Below are 10,182 nucleotides of genomic sequence, written 5' to 3'. Positions count from 1 at the left end.
GGTGCAGGATATAAAATCAACACGCAGAAATCCCTTGCATTCCTACACACTAATAATGAGAAAATAGAAAGAGAAATTAAGGAAACTATTCCATTCACTGTTGCAATGAAAAGAATTAAATACTTAGGAATATATCTACCGAAGGAAACAAGAGGCCTGTACATAAAAAACTATAAAACACTGGTGAAAGTAATCAAAGAGGACACTAATAGGTGGAGAAATACACCGTGTTCGTGGATTGGAAGAATAAATATTGTGAAAATGAGTATACTACCCAAAGTAATTTATACATTCAATGCAATCCCTATCAAGCTACCAACGATATTTTTCACAGAACTAGAACAAATAATCTCACAATTTGTATGGAAATACAAAAAATCTTGAATAGCCAAAGCAATCTTGAGGAAGGAGAATGGAACTGGGGGAATCAACCTGCTGGACTTCAGTCTCTACTACAAAGCCACAATCATCAAGATGGTATGGTACTGGCACAAAGACAGAAATATACATCAATGGAACAAAATAGAAAGCCCAGACATAAATCCACGCACTATGGACACCTTATCTTTGACAAAGGAGGAAAGAATATAAAATGGAGTAAAGACAGTCTCTTTATCAAGTGGTACTGGGAAACTGGTTCAGTTCAGTTCAGTTCAGTGGCTCAGTCATGTCCGACTCTCTGCGACCCCATGAATCACAGCACGCCAGGCCTCCCTGTCTATCACCAACTCCCGGAGTTCACTCAAACTCATGTCCACAGAGTCGGTGATGCCATCCAGCCATCTCATTCTCTGTCGTCCCCTTCTCCTTCCGCCCCCAACCTTTCCAAGCATCAGAGTTTTTTCCCGTGAGTCAGCTCATTGCATGAGGTGGCTAAAGTATTGCAGTTTCAGCTTCAGCATCAGTCCTTCCAATGAACACCCAGGATTGATCTCCTCTAGAATGGACTGGTTGGATCTCCTTGCAGTCCGAGGGACTCTCAAGAGTCTTCTCCAACACCACAGTTCAAAAACATCAATTCTTCAACGATCAGCTTTCTTCACAGTCCAACTCTCACATCCATACATACCACGGGAAAAACCATAGCCTTAACTAGACGGACCTTTGTTGGCAAAGTAATGTCTCTGCTTTTTAATATACTATCTAGGTTGCTCATAACTTTTCTTCCAATGAGTAAGGAAACTGGTTAGCCACTTGTAAAAGAATGAAACTAGAACACTTCCTAACACCATACACAAAAATAAACTCAAAATGGATTAAAGATCTAAACGTAAGACCAGAAACTATAAAACTCCTAGAGGAAAACATATGCAAAACACTCTCCGATATAAATCACAGCAGGATCCTCCCTGGCCCACCTCCCAGAATATTGGAAATAAAAGCAAAAATAAACAAATGGGACCTGATTAAAACTAAAAGCTTCTGCGCAGCAAAGGAAACTATAAGTAAGGTGAAAAGACAGCCTTCAGAATGGGAGAAAAAAACAGCAAAAGAAACAACTGACAAAGAATTAATCTCCAATATATACAAGTAGCTCCTCCAGCTCAATTCCAGAAAAATAAAGGACCCAATCAAAAAATGGCCCAAAGAACTAAACAGACATTTCTCCAAAGAAGACATAAAATGGCTAACCAACACATGAAAAAATGCTCAACATCACTCATGATCAGAGAAATGCAAATCAAAACCACAATGAGATACCACTTCACACCAGTCAGAATGGCTGCTATCCAAAAGTCTACATGCAATAAATGCTGGAGAGGGTGTGGAGAAAAGGGAACCCTCTTACACTGTTGGTGGGAATGTAAACTAGTACAGCCACTATGGAGAACAGTGTGGAGATTCCTCAAAAAACTGGAAATAGAACTGCCATATGATCCAGCAATCGCACTCCTGGGCATACACACCGAGGAAACCGAATTGAAAGAAACACATGTACTCCAATGTTAATTGCAGCACTGTTTATAATAGTGAGGACATGGAAGCAACCTAGATGTCCATCTGCAGACAAATGGATAAGAAAACTCTGGTACATATACACAATGGAGTATTATTCAGTCATTAAAAAGAATACGTTTGAATCAGTTCTAATGAAGTGGATGAAATTGGAGCCTTTTATACAGAGTGAAGTAAGCCAGAAAGAAAAACACCAATACAGTATACTAATGCATATATATGGAATTTAGAAAGATGGTAATCTTAACCCTGTATAAGAGACAGCAATAGAGACACAGGTGTATAGAACAGTCTTTGGGACTCTGTGGGAGAGGGTGAGGGTGGGATGATTTGTGAGAATGGCATTGAAACCTGTATATTATCATATGTGAAACCAATCACCAGTCCAGGTTCAACGCATGATACAAGATGCTTGGGGCTGGTGCATGGGGATGACCCAGAGGGAGGATATGGGGAGGAGGGAGATGGGAGGGGGGTTCAAGAAGGGGAACACATGCACACCCGGGGCAGATTCATGTCAATGTATGGCAAAACCAACCAATATAATAGTGTAAAGTAATTAGCCTCCAATAAAAAAAATTTTTTTAAAGGAAAGAAAAAACAAGATTGCTTTGACTATTCGAGATTTATTTTATTTCCATACAAATTGTGAAATTATTTGTTCTAGCTCTGTAAAAAAATACCGTTGGTAGCTTGATAAGGTTTGCATTGAACCTATAAATTACTTTGGGTAACATACTCATTATCACACTATTTATTCTTCAAAACCATGAACACAGTATATTTCTCAATCTATTAGTGTCCTCTCTGATTTCTTTCACGAGTGTTTTATAGTTTTCTATATATAGGTCTTTTGTTTCTTTAGGTAGATATATTCCTAAGTATTTTATTCTTTTCTTTGCAATGGTAAACGGAATTGTTTCCTTAATTTCTCTTTCTCTCTTCTCATTATTAGTGTATAGGAATGCAAGGGATTTTTGTGTGTTGATTTTATATCCTGCAACTTTACTATATTCACTGATTAGCTCTAGTAATTTTCTGGTGGAGTCTTTAGGGTTTTCTGTGTAGAGGATCATGTCATCAGCGAATAGTGAATATTTTACTCCTTCTTTTCCAATTTGTATTCCTTTTATGTCTTTTTCTGCTCTGATTGCTGTGGCCCAAACTTTCAGAACTATGTTGAATAGTAGTGGTGAGAGTGGGCACCCTTGTCTTCTTCCTGACTTTAGGGGAAATGCTTCCAATTTTTCTCCATTGAGGATAAGGTTTGCTGTGGGTTTGTCATATATAGCTTTTATTATGTTGAGGAATGTTCCTTCAATTCCCGCGTTCTGGAGGGTTTTTATCATAAATGGATGTTGAATTTTGTCAAAGGCTTTCTCTGCATCTATTGAGATAATCATATGGTTTTTACTTTTTTGTTGTTGTTAATGTGATGTATTACATTGATTGATTTGTGGATATTGAAGAAACCTTGCATCCCTTGGATAAAGCCCACCTGGTCATTATGTATGATCTTTTTAATGTATTGTTGAATTCTGATTGCTAGAATTTTGTTAAGGATTTTTGTATCCATGTTCACCAGTGACATTGGCCTATAGTTCTCTTTTTTTGTAGCATCTTTGTCAGGTTTTGGGATTAGGGTGATGGTGGCCTCATAGAAGGAGTTTGGAAGTTTACCTTCCTCTGCAATTTTCTGGAAGAATTTGAGTAGGATAGGTGTTAGCTCTTCTCTAAATTTTTGGTAGAATTCAGCTGTGAAGCCGTCTGGACCTGGGCTTTTGTTTGCTGGAAGATTCCTGATTACAGTTTCAATTTCGTGCGTGTGATGCGTCTGTTAAGATTTTCTATTTCTTCCTGGTTCAGTTTCAAAAAGTTGTACTTTTTTAAGAATTTGACCATTTCTTCTAAGTTGTCCATTTTATTGGCATATAATTGTTGATAGCAGTCTCTTATAATCCTTTGTATTTCTGTGTTGTCAGTTGTGATCTCTCCATTTTCATTTCTAATTTTATTGATTTGGTTTTTCTCCCTTTGTTTCTTGATGAGTCTGGCTAGTGGTTTATCACCCTCTCAAAGAACCAGCTTTTGGTTTTGTTGATTTTTGCTATGGTATCTTTTGTTTCTTTTGCATTTATTTGTGCTCTAATTTTTAAGTTTTCTTTCCTTCTCCTGACCATGGGGTTCTTCATTTCTTCCTTTTCTAGTTGCTTTAGGTGTAGAGTTAGGTTATTTAGTTGACTTTTTTCTTGTTTCTTGAGGTATGCCTCTACTGCTATGAACCTTCCCCTTAGCACTGCTTTTACTGTGTCCCACAGGTTTGGGGTTGTTATGCTTTCATTTTCATTCATTTATATGCACACTTTATTTTATTTTATTTTTTGATTTCTTCTATGATTTGTTGGTTATTCAGCAACGTGTTGTTCAGGCTCCATATGTTGGGATTTTTAATAGTTTTTCTCCTGTAATTGAGATCTAATCTTACTTTACTGTGCTCAGAAAAGATGCTTGGAATGATTTCAATTTTTTGAATTTACCAAGGCTAGATTTATGGCCAAGGATGTGATCTATCATAGAGAAGGTTCCATGTGCTCTTGAGAAGAAGGTGAAATTCATTGTTTTGGGACGAAATGTCGGGTAGATATCAATTAAGTCTAACTGGTCTATTGTATCATTTAAAGATTGTGTTTCCTTGTTAATTTCCGGTTAAGTTTATCTATCCATAGGTGTGAGTGGGGTTTTAAAGTCTCCCACTATTATTGTGTTATTGTTAATTTCCCCTTTCATACTTGTTGACATTTGTCTTACATACTGCAGTGCTCCTATGTTGGGTGCATATATATTTATAATTGTTATATCTTCTTCTTGGATTGAGCCTTTGATCATTATGTAGTGTCCTTCTTTGTCTCTTTTCACAGCCTTTGTTTTTAAGTCTATTTTGTCTGATATGAGTATTGCTACTCCTGCTTTCTTTTGGTCTCTATTTGCATAGAATATCTTTTTCCAGCCCTTCACTTTCAGTCTGTATGTGTCCCTCGTTTTGAGGTGGGTCTCTTGTAGACAGCATATACAGGGGTCTTGTTTTTGTATCCATTCAGCCAGTCTTTTCTTTTGGTTGGGGCATTCAACCGATTTACTTTTAAGGTAATTATTGATAAGTATGACCCCATTGCCATTACTTTATTGTGTTGGGTCCGAGTTTATACACCCTTTCTGTGTTTCCTGTCTAGAGAAAGTCCTTTAGTATTTGTTGGAGAGCTCGTTTGGTGATGCTGAATTCTCTCAGCTTTTGCTTGTCTGTAAAGCTTTTGATTTCTCCTTCATATTTGACTGAGATCCTTGCTGGGTACAGTAATCTGGGCTGTAGATTATTTTCTTTCAACACTTTAAGTATGCCCTGCCATTCCGTCCTGGCCTGAAGCGTTTCTCTTGACAGATCAGCTGTTGTCCTTATGGGAATCCCCTTGTGTGTTATTTGTTGCTTTACCCTTATTGCTTTTAATATTTGTTCTTTGTGTTTGATCTTTGTTAATTTGATTAACATGTGTCTTGGGGTATTTCACCTTGGGTTTATCCTGTTTTTGACTCTCTGGGTTTTTTGGACTTGGGTGATTATTTCCTTAACCATTTTAGGGAAGTTTTCAGCTATCATCTCCTCAATATTTTCTCATGGTCTTTCTTTTTGTCTTTTTCTTCTGGGACTCCTATGATTCGATTGCTGGGGTGTTTAACATCGTCGCAGAGGTCTCTGAGATTGTCCCCATTTTTTTTAATTCGTTTTTCTTTTTTCCTCTCTGTTTCATGGATTTCTACCATTCCATCTTCTGCCTCCGTTATTCTACTGTTGGTTCCCTCCAGAGTGTTTTTGATCTCATCTATTTCATTATTCATTGTATATTGACTCTTTTTTATTTCTTCTGGATCCTTGTTAAAACTTTCCTGCATCATCTCGATCCTTGTCTTCAGGTTATTTATCTGTAACTCCAAATTATTTTCAATATTTTGGATCATTTTCACTATCATTATTCATAGTTCTTTATCATGTAGTTTCCCCATCTCTTCCTCTTTTGTTTGGGTTGGTGGGCATTTATCCTGTTCCTTTACTTGCTGGGTATTTCTCTGCCTCCACATCTTGCTTGTATTGCTGTGTTTGGGGTGGCCTTTTCATCTTCTGGCAGTTTGTGGAGTTCTCTTTATTGTGGAGTTTCCTTGCTGTGGGTGGGTTTGGATGGGTGACTTGTTCAAGTTTCCTGGTTAGGGGAGCTTGTGTTGGTGTTCTGGTGGGTGGAGCTGGATTTCTTCTCTCTGGAGTGCAGTGTAGTGTCCAGTAATGAGTTATGAGATGTCAATGGTTTTGGAGTGACTTTGGGCAGCCTGTATATTGAAGCTCAGGTCTATGTTCCTGTGTTGCTGGAGAATTTGCGTGGTATGTCTTGCTCTAGAACTTGTTGACCCTTGGGTGGTGCTTGGTTTCAGTGTAGATATGGAAGCGTTTGATGAGCTCCTGTCGATTAATGTTCCCTGCATTTAGGAGTTCTCTGGTGTTCTCAGGATTGGGACTTAAGCCTCTGGTTTTCAGTTTTATTCTTGCTGTAGCCTCAAGACTTCTCCATCTGTCACTTCGAAGGTGGTTCCTAACATTTTAGCTTCTTCTGTTTGCTGGTCTCTTCAGTGTCTAATTTCCGCCCTGACACTAGGGTGTGGTGGTGGACACTTTTTAAAGCTCACTTGTTCAGTCATGCTGTTTTGAGGGAGGAGAGCTGCAAACAAATAACACTGGTTTCTGTGGGGAGTGCTCGCAGTGTCTTGGCCACAGTGGGTTTGGCCCAGCTCACAGCGTGTGTGCTGTCCAAGTCTACACTGCACAGGCTCTAGGTTGCTCTGCCAGGAACTGAGGCCGGCGCTGGGTTGCGTGCACTTCCCAGGTCTAAGCCGCTCAGGTTCAGGTATTCGGGTACTCCACAAAGGTACAGACTTGATTGGGCCTGCGTTTTGTGCCCTTCCCTGGTCCTAGCAGCTCAGGTGACCAGGTGTTTGGCGAGTGCTGTCACTGAGACTTATCGCCTCCCCGGTCCCTGCCGCTCACTGTTCTGGGTGTACAACTGGCGCACCTTCTCAGAGGGATATCGACCGGCCAGAATCCCAAGAGTCTTCGTTAGCAATGAAGTCTGCTTGCAGTTTGGTATCAGATGCCCCTCTGGGGCCACGATTGCCCCCTTCTGGCTCTGGCTGCCCTCCCCGGCCTGTCCCGGCAGGGGATGGAGGATGAGCCATATGCAGCCAGGAGCTCTATACAGTCCTCTGTTCTGTGTGTGTGCCTGGTGGTCTCTTAGGTTACTGCTTTTCGCCTTTTTGAGGGGTAGCTATCCCACAGTCTGCTTTGCTATCTCAAGTTATTTCTCTCATATTGCCCTCGGGGCATTCAGGCCTGGTCCTTACTCTAAGCAATGCAGCCCACGCCTCCCTGCCCAGCCCCTGCTTGCTAGTGGGGGATGCAGGCATCTGTGTTGCTTCTCCGCTGGGAATTACTGTTGGGCACGCAATCTATGGGTTTTAATTATTTAGTTATTTTTCCTCCTGATTATGTTGCCCTCTGAGTTTCCAAGGCTTGCCCCAGACTTGCCAGTGAGAGTGTTTCCTGGTGTTTGGAAACTTCTCTCTCTCTCTTTTTTTTTTTTTTTTTAGTTATTTATGTCTTTTTTATTTTTTTTAATTTATTCATTTTAATTGGAGGCTATTTACAGTATTGTATTGGTTTTGCCATATATTGACATGAATCTGCCCCGGGTGTACATGTGTTCCCTGGCTTGAATTCCCCTCCCACCTCCTTAAGCCTCCCTTCTGGGACGGATCTCCATCCTTACCTCTTTTGTCTCTCTTTTTATCTTTTATATTATTTCCTACCTCCTTTTGAAGACAATGGGCTGCTTTTCTGGGTGCCTGATGTCCTCTACTGGCATTCAGAAGTTGTTTTGTGGAATTTACTCAGCGTTCAAATGTTCTTTTGATGAATATGTTAGGGGGGGTAAGTGGTCTCCCCGTCCGATTCCTCCACCATCTTCCTCCCTCCCCTCATAACTTAAATTTTATCAAACAGTTTTTTATATAACACTTGCTCAATTGACATTTAAATTTGTATCCTCTAGCACCAGACCTTTACAGTTTCTCTTGATAGCTAGTCTTCTGATTTAGGAAACATTTTCTATGTCACAAGCACTATCTTGGAAATTAAGCACAACTAAATAAGTCTTATAGGTAATGACCGTTTTGGCAAAGAAAGTTATATTATTCAAAGGGAAAAATAAAAGTTTCTATGACCAAAAATAAAAGTTTCCACTGCAGTCTAAGCAGACAAAAATGACCATTTTCATTCTTCCTAAACACTCATAACTACTTTTGTTTTGGTGTGGTGATTTTCTATGACCTTGCTAACTTAAAAGATTAATGGTCTCTTGAAGACACAGAGATATATGAAAATTAAAATTTTAAAAATAATGTCTACCTGCTTCTAAAAAAACAGGTTCTTCTTTCCATACCTTTCAGTTCAGTTCAGTTCAGTTCAGTCGCTCAGTTGTGGCCAACTCTTTGAGACCCCATGAATCACAGCACTCCAGGCCTCTCTGTCCATTACCAACTCCCGGAGATCGCTCAAACTCAGTTCGTAGAGTTGGTGACGCCATCCAGCCATCTCATTCTCTGTCATCCCCTTCTCCTCCTGCCCCCAATCCATCCCAGCATCAGAGTCTTTTCCAGTGAGTCAGCTCTTCGCATGAGGTGGCCAAAGTATTGCAGTTTCAGCTTTAGCATCAGTCCTTCCAATGAACACCCAGGACTGATCTCCTTTAGAATGGACTGGTTGGATCTCCTTGCAGTCCAAGGAAATCTCAAGAGTCTTCTCCAACACCACAGTTCAAAAGCATCAATTCTTTGGCAATCAGCTTTCTTCACAGTCCAACTCTCACATCCATACATGACCACTGGAAAAACCATAGCCATACCTTTAGCAAAGAGTAATTCCAATTACTACCTTTTATTCGTCTCCTAAAAAAGAAAAATCAAACAACTGACAAAGAAAACCAAGAAAGTTTATCCCCTTTAACTCTTCCACATGGTTTTCATTTTTACTAGGTAATGGATGCAGTTCTTCACCATAAGATTTGGTTCTTTTATCCATCCGTAAGAAAAAATTAATTGCTTAAAATAACACCATAACAATTTTTCGTGTATACCATTTCTATTTAAGCAAAATTATTAAAAATAATATATTTAAATCTAATTATAAAAGCATTCTAAAGCAGATCCTATAGCTCTGTGGGACTTTATTTCTGTTTCTATCCCCACTATGCCACAATAAGTACTCACGTAACTAAGATCTTGACAATCTAAGCTTTCTTCCTCTGGCTTAGAAGGATCCTATAAACAATATATATTCAAAGTTTGTCAGAATATTGGAAGAAGCCTGAAACTCCTTGATTCAGCAGAATTAGAAACTAGCTTATCAACAGAAAAAAAAATGGGTTTTCCTCAGGGATGAAATAATTTGGGACATTTAAAGTGGGTATTCATATCATTAGAAAACCACAAGAAGCAATTTGGAATGCTTGAGAAAAGCAACTGGAGGTGATATTGGGACAGCATGTACCCAGGAACACTAAAGGAAGGATTCAGATGTATGACAGGAGGTTCTGGATAGCTTGTGTGTTCTCCTCCTTAGTCAACTGTATTCTTCATCAATCCACCTTAAGGTATCCATATGGTTTCCTAGCTTACTCGTCAAATAAAAAGGTATTGACTGGCCAATAAGAATATCCGTTTGGCTATTCTAGTTTGACTGTAAAGTGTTGAATTGGCTTTCTAGAAAAAATTCTTTTCTGGCGAGTTTGGGCAATATGAGCCAGCTTTCCTGGGGTCTTATCTCCATACCCTCTCCTCTCAGGCCCAACTCAGCTCTGAGTAAAATAAGTTGAACAATGATGGAGGTTTCTAGGTCTAAAGTTTTGGAAGTCTCAACTCTGGAAAAGGGAAAAACTATAACCACAAAGTCTTGCTTATAAAGCTATTCCTTAATACTTTGGAAGCAGAAACCTATTATAATCTCCTTGACTGTATTTACAAATAATTTTTTCAATATTTGAACTAAGTCAAAATCTGTGATTCTCTGTGTTCATTTGTTTCTCAAATTTTGGGCATAGCAGCTTGCCCTGTGACCTCTATTTCCTGAGGGAT

This window comes from Moschus berezovskii, chromosome X (assembly GCF_049115385.1).
Source record: "Moschus berezovskii isolate FMDL1 chromosome X, NW_MosBer_1.0, whole genome shotgun sequence".
Lineage (NCBI taxonomy): Eukaryota > Metazoa > Chordata > Mammalia > Artiodactyla > Moschidae > Moschus > Moschus berezovskii.
Note: the sequence above shows the minus strand (reverse complement) of the source record.